Here is a 15,461-nt window from a genome sequence, read left to right as displayed (position 1 = left end):
TGGTAGACTTACCTTTGTCAACTCTTTTTCTTCGAAGTCCATAGGACCCACAGGGATACCATGAAGATGTCCTAAAGCAGTTCCCCCAAGGGTGGTCTCCTGAGCAGAAAGGAGAACCCGCTGCCCAAAGGAAGCATCCTGAGAGGCAAAAATGTCAATGGCGTAGAACCTAAGAAAAGTGTGGACTGAAGACTACCTGGCTGCCTTGCACAATTGTTCAGCAGAGGCACCACAATGTGAATTTTATTTGTTTTATAAATTGTAGAGGGGGTCCGGCTTGTGAGTTTAGTTTATACTTGCCAAAAACAATTAAGATGTGATTATTCTAACAACCTGACAAATGACACAACCGGTGTTTACTTGTGAAATGTATTAATTGAATAAATAATGACCAGTAAGAAGCTGTGTGTACATCCAAGGAATGCAGCAGCTTAATAACTTGGAAGTAATTGTTGTTTTTTTGCTACCAGTTTGTTTCATGTCATATGTGAGGAATTTTGCCAACTTCTTACAACACTGCTTCAAATCATTGATGGCTTTAGGGACCTTATGCAGCATCTCAATGGGACTGATTGTCAGAACAAGGACAGAATCAGTGTTTTTGAAGTTGCCAAGTCATTCAGTTGTAGATTTGCTAGTGTGCTTATTATGATCTTTGTCGCGTTGCATGATCCAGGGTTCACATTTATGTGCTATAGAGTATATTTTATGTGGCCATAACAGCTGGAGACTGTGACCAGGTTAACTATTCATGGCAGAGGGAGGGCTAATTGCTTTGAGGCAGGGACGAACTGGGGCTATATATCAGCCCTGGCAGTCCGCCCCGTGCGTGCCCCTTAGGAGTGCTTGCTCGTGAAGGGGGTGTGGTTGTTTCAAGGGGGCATGCTGTGAATTAGGGAGGGGGCCTGGCCTTGCGGCATGCCCCCTCTTCCTGGCCGAGGACAGCCTCCATCACTGCTGCCACCCCTTCCGTCTCCCTGAGCTCATATAGTGAATCCGGAGGCCATCGGACCTGCTTTGAGGAGTGGGTGAGCTGAAGAGAGGCTGTTGGTCTTAAGCTGGCCACACATCTAAAGATTATCTGTCCAACCAGCCAACTAGTTGATTGGTTGGAATGAAAATCTGGTAAGGAATACAATCAGCAATTTGCTCCCAAACACTGGAAAATGGACCAAAACTGTTGTTTGAACAAATAGTTTAGATCAACCATTAAACAAACTTGTTTGAATTACCATTTTCATCTGTTTTCTGGCATTTAGGAGCAAATTGCTGATCATTATTTACTCCCATACGTTACCAGATTTTCATTCCAACCAATCAACAAGTTGGCTGGTTGGATGTAAGTTGGTCTAGTGTGTGGCCAGCTTTAGGGGTGAGGGGCATGTTTTTCTTGTCCGAGAGGTGGCAGCATACTGTATGTGTACTTTAAATCTTAATCCCTGGGCGTGGCCTGACTGTGCTACTGGCAAGACGTGCCTGTCCAAGCTCTCTTCCAGGGCTTAATTAAAGGCACAGAAAACACCCATCTCTGCCCCTTCTGTCCGCACAGTACCTCACAAGTCTCTCCCCCACCTCCGGTGGTCGGCCTGTGGTGACCGCGGCACCGTTAACTGGCGATACCCATTGAGGCCTACATCGCGCCAAGCAGCCATGGGCTAAATTTCCAGCCGACGCGCCCTCGCGAGTGCTCCCCTGCCGCTAACGGTGGTCTATCAACCCCGCGCCACCGCTCCAGTCTCTCTCCCACTCTTGAGGACTGACCTGCAGGGATCGTTGAGCTCCTTGCCGCCAACCTCCATTGGGGCACACCTCTGTAGTCGCGGCCGCCGCTGGACGGAGCCACGGCACCTCTGGACCCTCGCTGACTGCTGGGATTCAAGGTGAGGCCACTCATAGCCCCAGGAGACCTCCACACACACCCGCAAAAAGACCTGCGAATCGCGAGAGGCCACCATCTTGCCACAATCTCCCCAACCTTGTAATCTCACTGCAGCTACCTCCCTCCACAATACTGACAAAGGACCCAGAAACCAGCAAGGCATACTTAGATTGTTGTGACCGGACGCCTTTCGCCTAGGCCGTCCCTGGTCACGGGTTAGCGCTTTTGGACTCCCACTCACAGTCAGTGACCGCCTGTCACCAACTCCGTCCACTGCGCCGTGGGCGTGTAATGATGCTGCCACCACCAAACTCTACCATCGGCGTTTGGAACCGCTTATTAGGTACAATCAGGCTCCTACCTCGGCACCTGGAACCGCTTCTGCTGCGTATGCATTTGATTAGCTGCGGACACACCTCCTGCTTGGTGTCGGCTGTTCCCACCTGATCCCTCACAATGGACCAGGTCTGCACGGTAGCTTGGCAGAGGGCTTGAACTTGGAGACACGGAGCTCTTACCCAGAACAGCAGGAGAACGGAATAGCGTTTGGCGCAATTCTGATGGTTGCAGGATTGAGATCCAATTGAAGTAAAGACAAAAGGGTGTTTATTTGCTCAATGTCTTAAAGAAGACCCTCCCTTCCGTCTGAAGGGGAATATCACACAGAAATCAAACAGCAATTCTCCACAAAGGATTTTCAAAGATGTACCACAAAACAGAGGCTCACAGGCCCTGTATATATAGTCAGAACACATAATACAGCATGGTGAAATCCACCCACAGTTGGTCTTGTAACCCAATCAGACCATCTATCCCAAATGTGATTACAACTCACATTCCACAGGAACTGGTAATTTACTTTCATCCTTTGATACATTTATCACACAGTGACAAAATATCTATGTAGAATAACCAGCAATAATATTCGCTTTGGTCTTCCTGCAATAATCATGAAAAAACAAACACTTTTTCCCCAGAAGTGCACACACACACACACACAGGAGATTGACATTTGACTCTCTTCATACCTTTACATAGAGAACTTCCAGTCAAGCCTATTCATCAGACCTCCTGCTAAGGGAATGAGAATTAGCATCTAGTTTCCTGCAGCCACAGAGGCTGGTAATGTCATATACAAAAAGTGCATTTTCTCTAATAAACATACATTTAAACCATATAGTGCATAGCCTATTAAATATACATTGCTTCATGCACTAATGCATTGCAGATCAGCTGCAGTGCATTACAGCAATACATATATACTTTAATACAGTTTATTATAAACCATGTGCAGTGTGCTTTTACACTGTCCTTTTAAAAATGGCGCAATGGCATGAGGGTTAATCTCTTCAGTGCCGTGGTAGCTATTTTAATCACGTGTGGTCGGCCTCCGGCCACACTTCTCCCCTCCTCCCTCAAGCGGGCTACCAGAGGGCCATGTACCAACGATTTGGCTTCTGGTCCCGCAGTCTCTTGGGGGGTTCGGCTCAGGCCTTGACAGGTCATCCATATTGCAGTGGGCATTTCCTTGTACGTGCACAATGTCCAAATAGTCACACTGAAGTCCAAGGCTCCACCACAACAGTTTGTAAGTTTCCCTTTTGGGGGGCCGGTCGCACACATAGTGCCGAAGGTGGTCCAATGCCCAAACAATTGCCAACCACTGTGTTCCAATTGTGGCATTTCCCACCTCCCACCATATCAGTATACGGCTCAAACAAGCCAAAGGGTGCTCCTGCCCATATGGCTCCTCCTGGCTCCGTACTGCTCCCAGTCCATGCAATGACGCATTCGTTGTTACCACAATGTCCTGGTCCTGAAATTGCGCCATCTGCACTGGAGCTGGTATCAGAGCCTCCTCCAATGACTGGAATGCCAACTCACAAGCAGTTATCCAGTCGACTGACTTGGGAAGTCCCTCCCTGGTCAACTCTGTAAGGGGTTTCACTGCAGCACTAAAGTCAGGGACAACTCGTCCGTAGGGCCTTACAGTTTCTAAGGTCAGTACCTGCCTTGTGGTTGTGGGCGGGGGACATTCTCTGGTTGCCTCCACCACCACTGGTCTGAGCCTACCACTGTCTCCCCCACTCTATACCCTGGGCACTGCACCTCTGTCATCTCCACCGGGCATCTGTCTGCACTACCTGTCAGACCTGCCCTACCATCTTCCTCCAACGACCTATGACTAGGGGAACCTACCCTGTCACCTAGGCCTTTTCTAACCACCTCATCCGCTACCTGGTCCATAGTGATGGTGGACAGATCACCAGCCTCCGAACTCCGTGTGACATCCACCACGGGTAGGCTGCGTGTCTTCCCCAATCTACTTGGCACAAGCAGGGGACCTTGCTCCCTAACTGGCCTATCCCCTTTTACCTTCCTGGCTACCCTGTATCTTAACCCTTCCCGAGAGGTCACACTCACTGCCACTATCCCTGAAAGGCCGCTGCCAGCTTGGCACGATATGCCTTTCAGATGTGGATCAGCAAGCTGAGCTTCCCTGAACTTCTGTCGGTGGCCCTCACTTCTTTCTAAGTAGGGACAGTCTACAGGGGGATATGGGTTGGGATCGCTATGGTCAGTCAAAGGGAAGTCAGTGTGGTCACTCATACTCACCGCTGGAGTTAGCAAACCACTAGGGACATGAGCATCACTAGGCACCCTCACAGGATCCAATGAGCCAGAACCAACATCCTCTGCATTGCTAGGGGACGTAGGCATACCGGAGGCAAAAGGCATGCTGGTTAGATGTGCTGATCTAGCCGCTGTAATCTTTTCCTCTGGGCTGGTTGATGCTGTGGTAAGCTGCGTGGGCAGTTGTCTAGCCGCTGTGGTCTTCCTCTGGGTTGGGCTGTTCTGGTGCAGTTGATGTAGACTGTGATCCGGAAACTTGACTCCGGGCGATGGCGTAAGCAAACGTGGTAACGATTCCACCACCAAGGTCATTCCCCAGGACCACATCTGTTGGAAGGCCATCCATGATGGCAACATCCCTCAACTCTGGGACAGCTCCCCAGTCCAGGTAGACTCTCGCCACAGGTACCTCTTGCTCTATTCCGCCTGCCACGGTCACTTTGGCAGTGCGACCTGGCAGTACTGTGGCAGGATCAATAAGTTGGGGGCTCACAACAGTGATTGAGGCCCCAGAGTCTCTTAATCCTTGTCCCTGCAGGGGTCCCACTTGGACCATCTGCAGGTGCCACCACATATTTTGGGGTGGCCCCTTGGCCATGCAGGTGACTCTGCAGAGTCCACCTGATTCTCCCCACACTCCTTTGGGCTGGCTGGAGTAGGAACAGTCTCTTTGGGCTCACCTCCCCGGGTCAGGCAAGCAAGCCGGGCTCCAGCACTCAGATTTGGGGCATGAGTCTGGGGTGCTTGGGGTGTGGGACAGTTCATCCTCAAATGTCCGATTTTCCCACAGTCATAACACTTCTTGTCCAGTCAGGGCCCCGGTGGTCTCTGATGATTTGCAGGGACAGGGCGGTTGCTGGCCAAGAGCACCCGGGTTGGAGGATGCCCGCTTTGGGGGGTGATGAGCAGAAGAGGGGTGTTCCCCTGGCTGTACAACAGTCCATTGGGGTTGGCTGCTAGTCGGGCGCTTCTACCCTTGTGGCTGAATTGCCACATACTTGTCTGCTAACTGGGCTGCCATCTTCAAGCTGGGTGGCTCCCGGTCTAGCACCCACTCCCTCACCTCTGGGGCGCACCTGCGGTAGAACTGCTCTTGGCATAGCAGATCAATCAGTGCGTCCCAGGTAGTGGCACCAGATCCCTTCACCCACTTCACCATGTACTGCCTCAGCTGGGTGGCGAACTGCTCATGGGTGCTGGTAGGGTTCTTGGGCAAGTCCCGGAACTTTTCCCTGTAGGACTCAGGAGTGACAAAGTATCGCTGTAGGAGGGCCCTTACAACTTCGTCATAGTCACCACAGTCCTCGGTGGCCACTCCTCGATAGGCCTCCAGGGCCTCTCCGTGCAGTGTGGGCACCAGGTGTCTGACCCACGCCTGCTTGGGTAAATCGTGTAGTTTACAAGTCCTTTCAAATACTTGCAAATGTCCATCAGCAAGGCATACTTAGATCGTTGTGACTGGATGCCTTTCGCCTAGGCCATCCCTGGTCACGGGTTAGCGCTTTTGGACTCCCACTCACCGTCAGTGACCGCCTGTCACTGACTCTGCCCACTGTGCTGTGGGCGTGTAACTTTGCTGCCACCACCAAACTCGATCATCAGCATTTGGAACCACTTATTAGGTACAATCAGTCTCCTACCTCGGCACCTGGAACCGCTTCTGCTGCGTATGTGTTTGATTAGCTGCGGACACAGCTGATCCCTCGCAATGGACCAGGTCTGCACGGTAGCTTGGCAGAAGGCTTGAACTTGGAGACACGGAGCTCTTACCCAGACAAGCAGGTGAACGGAATAGCGTTTGGCGCAATTCTGATGGTCACAGGACTGAGGTCCAATTGAAGTAAAGGCAAAAAGGTGTTTATTTGCTCAATGTCTTAAAGAAGACCCTCCCTTCCGTCTGAAGGGGAATATCACACAGAAATCAAACAGCAATTCTCCACAAAGGATTTTCAAAGATGTACCACAAAACAGAGGCTCACAGGCCCTGTCAGAACACATAATACAGCATGGTGAAATCCACCCACAGTTGGTCTTGTAACCCAATCAGACCATCTATCCCAAATGTGATTACAACTCACATTCCACAGGAACTGGTAATTTACTTTCATCCTTAGATATTTTGTCACTGTGTGATAAATGTATCAATGTAGCAATAATATTCGCTTTGGTCTTCCTGCAAACACTTTTTCCCCAGAAGTGCACACACACAGGAGATTGACATTTGACTCTCTTCACACCTTTACACAGAGAACTTCCAGTCAAGCCTATTCATCAGACCTCCTGCTAAGGGAATGAGAATTAGCATCTAGTTTCCTGCAGCCACAGAGGCTGGTCACGTCATATACAAAAAGTGCATCTTCTCTACAAAACATACATTTAAAACATATAGTGCATAGCCTATTAAATATACGTTGCTTCATGCACTAATGCATTGCAGATCAGCTGCAGTGCATTACAGCAATACATATATACTTTAATACAGTTTATTATAAACCATGTGCAGTGTGCTTTTACACTGTCCTTTTAAAAATTGCGCAATGGCATGAGGGTTAATCTCTTCAGTGCCGTGGTAGCTATTTTAATCACGTGTGGTCGGCCACAATTGTTATTAACCTTGTGTAAAGGTCAGCCTACGCTCCAGGATACACTAGCTTCTTATTACCTATGCTGGCTGCCTCCCTCCTGCTGGAATTGGTCCTCCACTGACGGGCGACTCTCTCTCCATTTGCTGTGGCTGGAACTTTGTTGCTACTCACACAGAGGCCTCTATAACTTACCAGCAACTGGGCCCCTTGATGCCCCTGTGAATCTCCCTGAATGGGACATCCCTCTTGTCGTTTAAACGGCACCCACCACACCAATCTACAAACCTGTTGTGCCACACCTCACTCATCACCTATTTCTGAGTTGGCTGCGTGCCCCTACAACTTGTACTTACTGAAACCTCACCCCCCTCCCACCCCTAATTAGTATACGTGGAGTTCTTTCCATTCCTTTACCCCATTTTTAGATGCCCACATTCATAATGCCTAGAATGAAGAAACCCCCTGTTGGAGATCTTACACAATACCTCACGAAACCTAAACCCCTGTCTGATCCTAAAGATATTGCACCAGAATCTGCTCCTGACCACTCTACTTCAGAATCGGAAGAAGATGACCTCTCTCCTATTACCCACAGGGACTTTCTTCTACTGTTCAAAGAACTCAAAGATGTGAAAAAGTCTGTCCAGGCTCTTCATACCATGCAAGCGGAAATTTCTGCTACTGGTTCCAGAAAAGACTAACTAGAATGTAGAGTTGAGGAGGTGGTTACATCTCAGCAATCTTACAACACCGACCTCACACAGTTACATTAAGATGTTGCTCAGCTTCATGAAGGCCAAGATAATAGGGCCCGACGTAACAACAGCCGCATCAGAGGTATTCCTGAAGATGTCGAGCTCCCCCACCTTGAGCTCTATCTCAAAAGCCTGTTCATGCAACTCTCTCCCTCTACTCAGGAAGATCACCTGTTCACTAAAACCGCGCTCTCAATCTTCTCAACCCCGAGATGTCATCCTACGTATGCATTACTTTACAGCCAAGGAGACTATAATGAGAGAAGTTTGCAAGCTCTCTTCAGTCACCTTTCGGAATGCTACTCTCCAGATCTTTCAGGATGTTTCCCCTCTGACTCCTGCTAAACGTAGGGACTTTAAACCTCTTACCCCTTTCGCATTCTAATATGGCACCAGAACCAACTGCATACGGCTCGGTCTCTCCTCGAAGCTCAACCTCTTTCTTTCAACACTGGGTACATCCAAAGAACTTGTTCCTACATCCTCCGCCCCCCTCCCTCAAAGGTCTCGACAACCGACTCAACGCACCCCTCCATCTGAATGGTCTACTGTTCCTGCGTCTTCCACTCTGATCTCTGAAACCTATGACCTTCTAAAAGGTTCATTGTTGCATTATTTTTGTGATTTCATGATGGGGCCCCTCCACTTGTGAGGACATCCCCCCATTGCGAATATTTTATATTATAGTCTCACTATATGTATCTGGAATTCATCTAGCCTACTTTTGATATTTTTATAGAAGTTTATGTAATTATGTTTTGATGAAGCTCCATTACAATAAATATAAGATATCTATATATGTTTATATATTAGCTGTTCGCTTATTGCAACCTTACTGAGACTCTGTTGAATTATCTATATATAAGTTCATAAATATACAAATTTTGTTTATTAGTTGGTATTTCAGTTGTGCCTGTGATGAATTATCCCTCGATTCATTGCTATTTCTTGTTTATTCATTTTTTTTCCCCTTTTATATGTTCCCCTCTTTATATTGTTTTCCATTTTTGCACAATACCAGCTTATCTATGTTTTTCTCCTACCTTTTGTGATCTCCTTCCCTTTTTTGTTTCTTTTATTCTCTTTCCATATACTCCATTTGTACGATCTTGCATAATTTTTGTTCCGTATATTTATTACGTATATTTATTTATTTTTTCCTCTCTATAACATCACTATGGATAAGCGGCCTACTTCTGCCGCACCCCCACAGGGTCTTGTACCCATCTGCGGACCTATGTGCTTTATTAGTGCATAGTTCCCCTCCCCTCTGTCAGCACCCTTGGCCTTGGACTTCTGTGCCATTTGGCCGACCTACCTTCCTTTTCCCTCACTGGTTTTCCTTCCTTCTCAAACAGGACAACCCCCTCCTTCCTATATGCCTGATGACGTGTCACCTTTGCTTACCTCTCCATCTTCAATTGTTTTTTCTTTTCTAGCTTTTCTCTCGACCATCACGCATGGGTCTTAAGGTACTCTCCTTCAACGTGAAAGGCCTCAATAGCCCCCAAAAGCATAGCAAACTTTTTACCACTCTTAATTTATTTAAAGATTTAGTATTCCTCCAAGAAACCAATTTCCTGCGAAATCTCCATCCAGAACATTGCTCTAAATCCTATCCCACCACATATCATGCCTGCGACTCTAGGCAGAAAAAATGAGGAGTTGCTATCCTTTTTGCCCGCCACCTCACTTTTGATATGATCGACTCCTACGAAGATAAAGAGGGTCGCTTCCTTATCCTTGTGAGTACTCTTAACAATACTCTCTGCACCATTGTTAATATATATGCCCCTAACCAAGCCCAACCAGCTTTTTTCACTAGACTAGACACCCTCCTCTCTCGTAAACGGCAGGGCTCTCATCGTATCTGGTGACTTTAATACAGTACTGAACCCTTCACTAGATAGATCTAGCTCAGGAGCTACTAACTCCAGCCGGGCAGATCTCCGTAATTCCAAGGCGCTGCTTGATCTCATGAAATCCCAGCTTCTCTATGATTCCTGGCTGTTCGAAAGCCCCTTATTCGAGACTATACTTTCTTCTCCACTGTCCACAACTCCTATTCCCATATAGACATGATCCTGCTCAGCCACGACCTAGCCCTACAACTTGTGGATGTTCGTGTCCATCCTTTGATATGGTCTGATCACGCTCCTGTGTCAGCTGACCTCTCTTGTATTACTGAACGTCCTCGTCCAATGACATGACGCTTAAATGACACTATCCTTCATTCTGGCGATACGATACCCTACTTACGGATTATTTTCAATTAAATACTCTCCCAGACACTTCTCCCTCCACTCTCTGGTTGGCCCATAAAGCTGTTCTACGGGGACATCTGATTAGTATAGCTTCCAAAGCTAAAAAAGATTTTTAAACCCGTACTAACTCCCTCTCCATTCACCTTCAACAACTAGAGTCATAACATAAACAGTTCCCTAGCCCTTCCTTCCAACAAGAGCTTCTTGCTGTTCGACACTCCCTCGCTCTCCTTTTTTCCCAACACACAGCTAAATGTCTAAAATGGTTGCGCCAAACCTTTTATGAAAAGGGAGATAAGGCTGATAAGATTTTCGCATCTAGGCTCCCTACGGCACGAACCCATAGAAATATCTTCATGATTAAAAATTCCAATAATTATCTTCTCCACGACCCGGCAGCTATTCGTTCTGAATTTCAGAGCTTCTACAATAATTTGTACAACCTACACTCTGCCTCATCCCCTTCTTCTATCCCACCTACTGAGACGGCAATTCAAGAATTTATTTGCACTGCCAATCTTCCTCAGCTGTGTCATGAAGCACTCCGGGGTTTGAGTGAGGAGATCTCAGAAGAGGAAATCATAATTTCCATTAAACAGAAGTCTGGCAAGTCCCCTGGACCTGACGGCTTTACAGCTGCATACTATAAAAAATTCATGGAGCATCTGGTTCCCCACCTGCACTCCCTTTTTAATACTGTTTTACAGGGGGGGCTCCTTCCCTGCGTATATGTTAGAAGCCAGAATTGTCATGATACCTAAGGAGGGTAAGGACCCGCACAATTGTGCTAGTTATAGGCTTATCTCCCTCCTCAATCTAGATATTAAAATATATGCTAACATTTTAGCCATTAGACTCAACCAGGTCCTTCCCTCCTTGGTCCATTATGATCAGGTCGGCTTTGTGCCGGGTCGTCAGGCTCAGGATACCTGTAGGACCATAGATTTAATTCATACCATAAACTCCAGGAGGTCTCCAGCTGTTGTTCTTTCTCTCGATGCTGAAAAAGCATTCGATAGGATCTCCTGGACCTTTATGTCCCAAACCCTATGATCGTTTGGGATATCGAGAGACTTCCCTGACTGTTGTCATGGCCCTCTATTCCACTCCCTCTGCTACCGTTTCCAGCAACGGAATCCCCTCCAACCATTTCCTTATCTCAAATGGCACCAGGCAGGGATGCCCTCTGTCCCCTCTGATCTTCACCCTAGTGATAGAACCCCTGGCCTCCCTCATCCGAATTCATCTTCCAAAATCGCCCTCTTCGCCGACGACATTCTACTTACCCTCACTCAGCCCTGGATATCTTTATCCAACCTTTACAAATTATTAGACCATTATGGTGTCCTCTCTGGATATAAAATACATTTTTAAAAATCTGAGGCTATGCCCCTCCATATCCCCCACCAGGATGTTGAGGCCCTTAAATCCTCCTACAGTTTTAAGTGGCAACATAGAAAAATGAAATACCTTGGGGTCTTTCTGACATCCCGTTATGATCTTTTATATCAGGAAAATTTTCCCAAGTTTTTACTAAATTACAAGAGGATCTGACTTCCTGGAAGAGGCTTATACTCTTGTGGCTGGGCAGGATCATTGCAGTAAATATGAATATTGTCCCCAAATGGCTCTACCTTTTTCAAACCCTCCCAGGGGCGGTTCCCCTTACCTTCCTTCAAATCCTTCAGAAATCAGTCAACCGTTTTATTTGGAATAGTAAACCCCCTCGGTTATCTTCGTCCATCCTCAAAAAACCTATTTCCAAAGGGAGTAGAGGTCTCTCGGATTTAAGCTCTACTATCTAGCCTCACACTTTTCCCAAATAGTGTCGTCCTACTCCCCCCACGGAGCGTCCTCCTGGCTTGATATTGAATCTAGCTATATCAATTCCCCAGACCTATCTTCCCTATGGGGCCTACAAAAGAAACACCGTCCTCCTCCCTCTAACCTTCCTCCAACACTCAAATTCCTCCTACTCATATGGGTCTTATACTCACTTAAATTTAATATTACCACTCCTATATCTCCTCTTACCCCCATATGGTGTAACCCCAATTTCCCACCAGGTTTACATGCGGCCCGCATTAAATCGTGGAAAACAGCATCCCTCAAATTTCCTGCTGATTTTTGTTCACAAGGGCTCTGGCTCTCTCTCAGATCTACAACGGCAATGTCCAACTCAATCTCTAAATCCCTTTGAATACTTCCAAATACAAAATTTTTAGGATCCCTACCACAGACCCCACTTCTCCGCGACCCCACTCCTTTTGAACGACTTGATAACGCGAGGTGTTTTGGATATTATTTTTAAACCTTACTTATTATTAGAAGAAATAGAATAATTCACACCAATACCAACTTTAAAATAAATGACAATGTTTTACTTAAAAAGCAAATTAATTATACATGTATTATGGTATTATTGTCAAAGCAAACTTACAACATAAAAAACATTAAGTTCAGCAACAGTGACAAAATGATTATTTGCAATGCCTAGCATAGACTCCCAAGGTGACAGTCAGCCCATGTTTATACTTACAGCCCAGCGCCCCGCGACTCTCTCGACCTACGATCTCTCCTGCTCAGCCCGACTGCCCGACCCCTCCCCTTTTTGATCAATCTTTTATACTTTTTCCTCTTTGCTACTGACATATTCTAAAATGATGAATATTAATTAATTAATTCAGTATTCATGCGCACTAAACATTTCACTAATTTTATATTTTAATCATAACAAAAACCTATAATCTCCTTTCTATGTTCTCAAAATACTGGTGACCGCTTATAGGCCAAGGCTGTTCTGATTAGCTCCCTCCTTGTTTATACGGATCTGGGACCTACTGTCTCCTAGTCTGTTCATACTCAACTAACCCATTATTCTGTCTTGCTAGAGAAGAAATGGTTTTGATCAGTTCTAATTTATACCTATTTCTGTAATAACATTTATACCTTTAGATTATACAATATTAAACAATAATAACTGTTGCTTCAGACACACACCTGCCTACTTTAGAGAGAAGGTAGACCTCATCTCTAGGCCTGAGGCCATTCGACACATGTCGGTCCTCCGCAACTTACAACTAATATATATTCTGAATCATTTCTATGTACTCTTAATTGCAATGAAAATAATGAAAGACATAAGCATGCATATATTCGTGAATTGCTGAAGGAATATGTACGGTCACATATTCCGGCGTTATCAGACTCTGTAAATATTGCTCTATGTGCAAGGGGATGATCTCTCATATATATGGCATCCTCATCGATGCTGCTCTGCCTACTAATAATCCCCATGAATCCTCGTGGGAGATAGATCTTGGCCCTCCACCTGACGAAGAGGCTTGGGAAGACATGAGGCTGGCAATTTCCAAAACCTCTATCACTACCCGCCTTAAAGAAACTTCTTATAAATTGTATTACCGTTGGTACTATACCCCAGTACGGCTCTCCCATATGTTCCCTTCTGCTTCACCCCTCTGCTGGAGAAACTGTGGCCTCCAAGGTACCTTAACCCAAATCTGGTGGACCTGCCTGTCTTGAGCCTTTTTGGACCTCGGTTCATGCTCTTCTGAACACGGTCTTTGGAGACCCGATCTCAAAAGACCCATGGATCTTCCTTTTAAGTTACCCCCCTCCTGATCTCAGCAACCGCTCTGTTGAGTTGTTCTCCCACATTTTAGTTGCTGCTAGAAGTTTGATTGCCCGTAACTGGAAAAACCCTCTTCCACCGACCCTCTCTGCCCTAAAATCACAAATCCGACATATAGCGGAAATGGAAAATATTTCCTACTATCTTCATGATGGAGGCCATATATTTTCTCAAGTTTGGGCTCCGTGGCTCTCATACGACAACACCTCGCTACCTCTGCTCCCACTACCCATATGTGATTCATGCGCGGTGGTTGAGTTTGATCCCCCTAATCCGACTTCCCTATGCAAACCTCCCTAACTGAGTGAATATTTTATTTCTACCTTATAACACTTCTTGCCCAGCATTTGGCTTTTTCTATAATATTTTGTTTCTCTTGATAGTCCTGTTCCCATCCCCCCAAATACCCTCACACCCCACATGCTTATTGCTATTTATTTTATTTTTTTTAAAATGGCTCATGTACACTGTTCATTATATTTGTGTTTTTCTATGTTACTCTTTTATGAGCTTTCTAAATAAAGAATTTTAAAAACAAAAGTCTTAATCCCTGCTAGATTTGCTTCTATTATTCAGTAATTCAATCTACTCACTAGAGCATGTTTTTTACGATCAATAGCTGGTGAGGAAATATCGGCCAATATATGTGCCAGTGTGTACCCAGCATTACTTTGATACTGTGTGTTGTTTTTCACATATCGGAAATGTTTACACTTGCTACTGTATGATCCCAGAGGCTTATACACCACTGGGTGTAGCTTTGTGATTACTCTGCTAGTCTAGTCTAGGGGAATATTCTGGGACTCCCACTCATGAGAATATACAACAATATCTATTACTGTGGAATGATAGACTTCAACTTCACTTTGATCCAGCTACAAATATAATAAATCCTTAGGGGTAGATTGGGCATTGAGAATTATGGCAAAAATATTGATGGCAGGAAACCAAATTTCTTCAACTGAAAGCAAAATGAAACTTGTGAGTGTAGAAAGGCCTGCTGTACATGTCGTCTAATGGTGTGTACACACTGGGCGATTAAAGTGGACGACTGAACGATAACGATATCGTTCAGTCGTCCACTTTATCGTCCATTTTTAACACAAAAAAGATGAACAATGACGACGACGCGCGTTCCCGCGGGTCGTTCGTCATCATCGTTCATCGCGCTGACATGCAGGCCAACCTGACGACCTCGTCAGGTTGCTGCATGTCAGGGAATGGGTGAGAGAGCCCGGCGCTGAACGATATCGCTAATGATATCGTTCAGCGGCTGTGCTCAATGTCATGAACGACATTGAGCACAGCCTGCCGGGGACACACTAGACGATATCGCTCAGGGAGCATATCGTCTAGTGTGTATGCACCTCAAGTCTCAGAAGCCGATGTTTTCACCCATAAACATTGATGGTCTTGAAGCCGCTGGTTTTTTTGGTCAATGGTAACATCAATATTAATCCACTGATGTCACATCCCTATTACTATATCTACCCCATCTTAAACCTTGCTTCGCTGGTTTTGGATTATAAACCCTAGTGAACAGGGCTTTCTTACTTTATTATATTATCCATCCATTAGGTAGGATTAAACCCCCTGCAGCTCCTATTGCAATCTTATGACTGCTTTACATATCTTTTTTCTTGCCCACCAATAACATGTGTTCCCATAATGTTCTTTGCTCACATGAATATA

This window comes from Taudactylus pleione, unplaced genomic scaffold (assembly GCF_031769625.1).
Source record: "Taudactylus pleione unplaced genomic scaffold, aTauple2 ptg000129l, whole genome shotgun sequence".
NCBI lineage: Eukaryota > Metazoa > Chordata > Amphibia > Anura > Myobatrachidae > Taudactylus > Taudactylus pleione.
Note: the sequence above shows the minus strand (reverse complement) of the source record.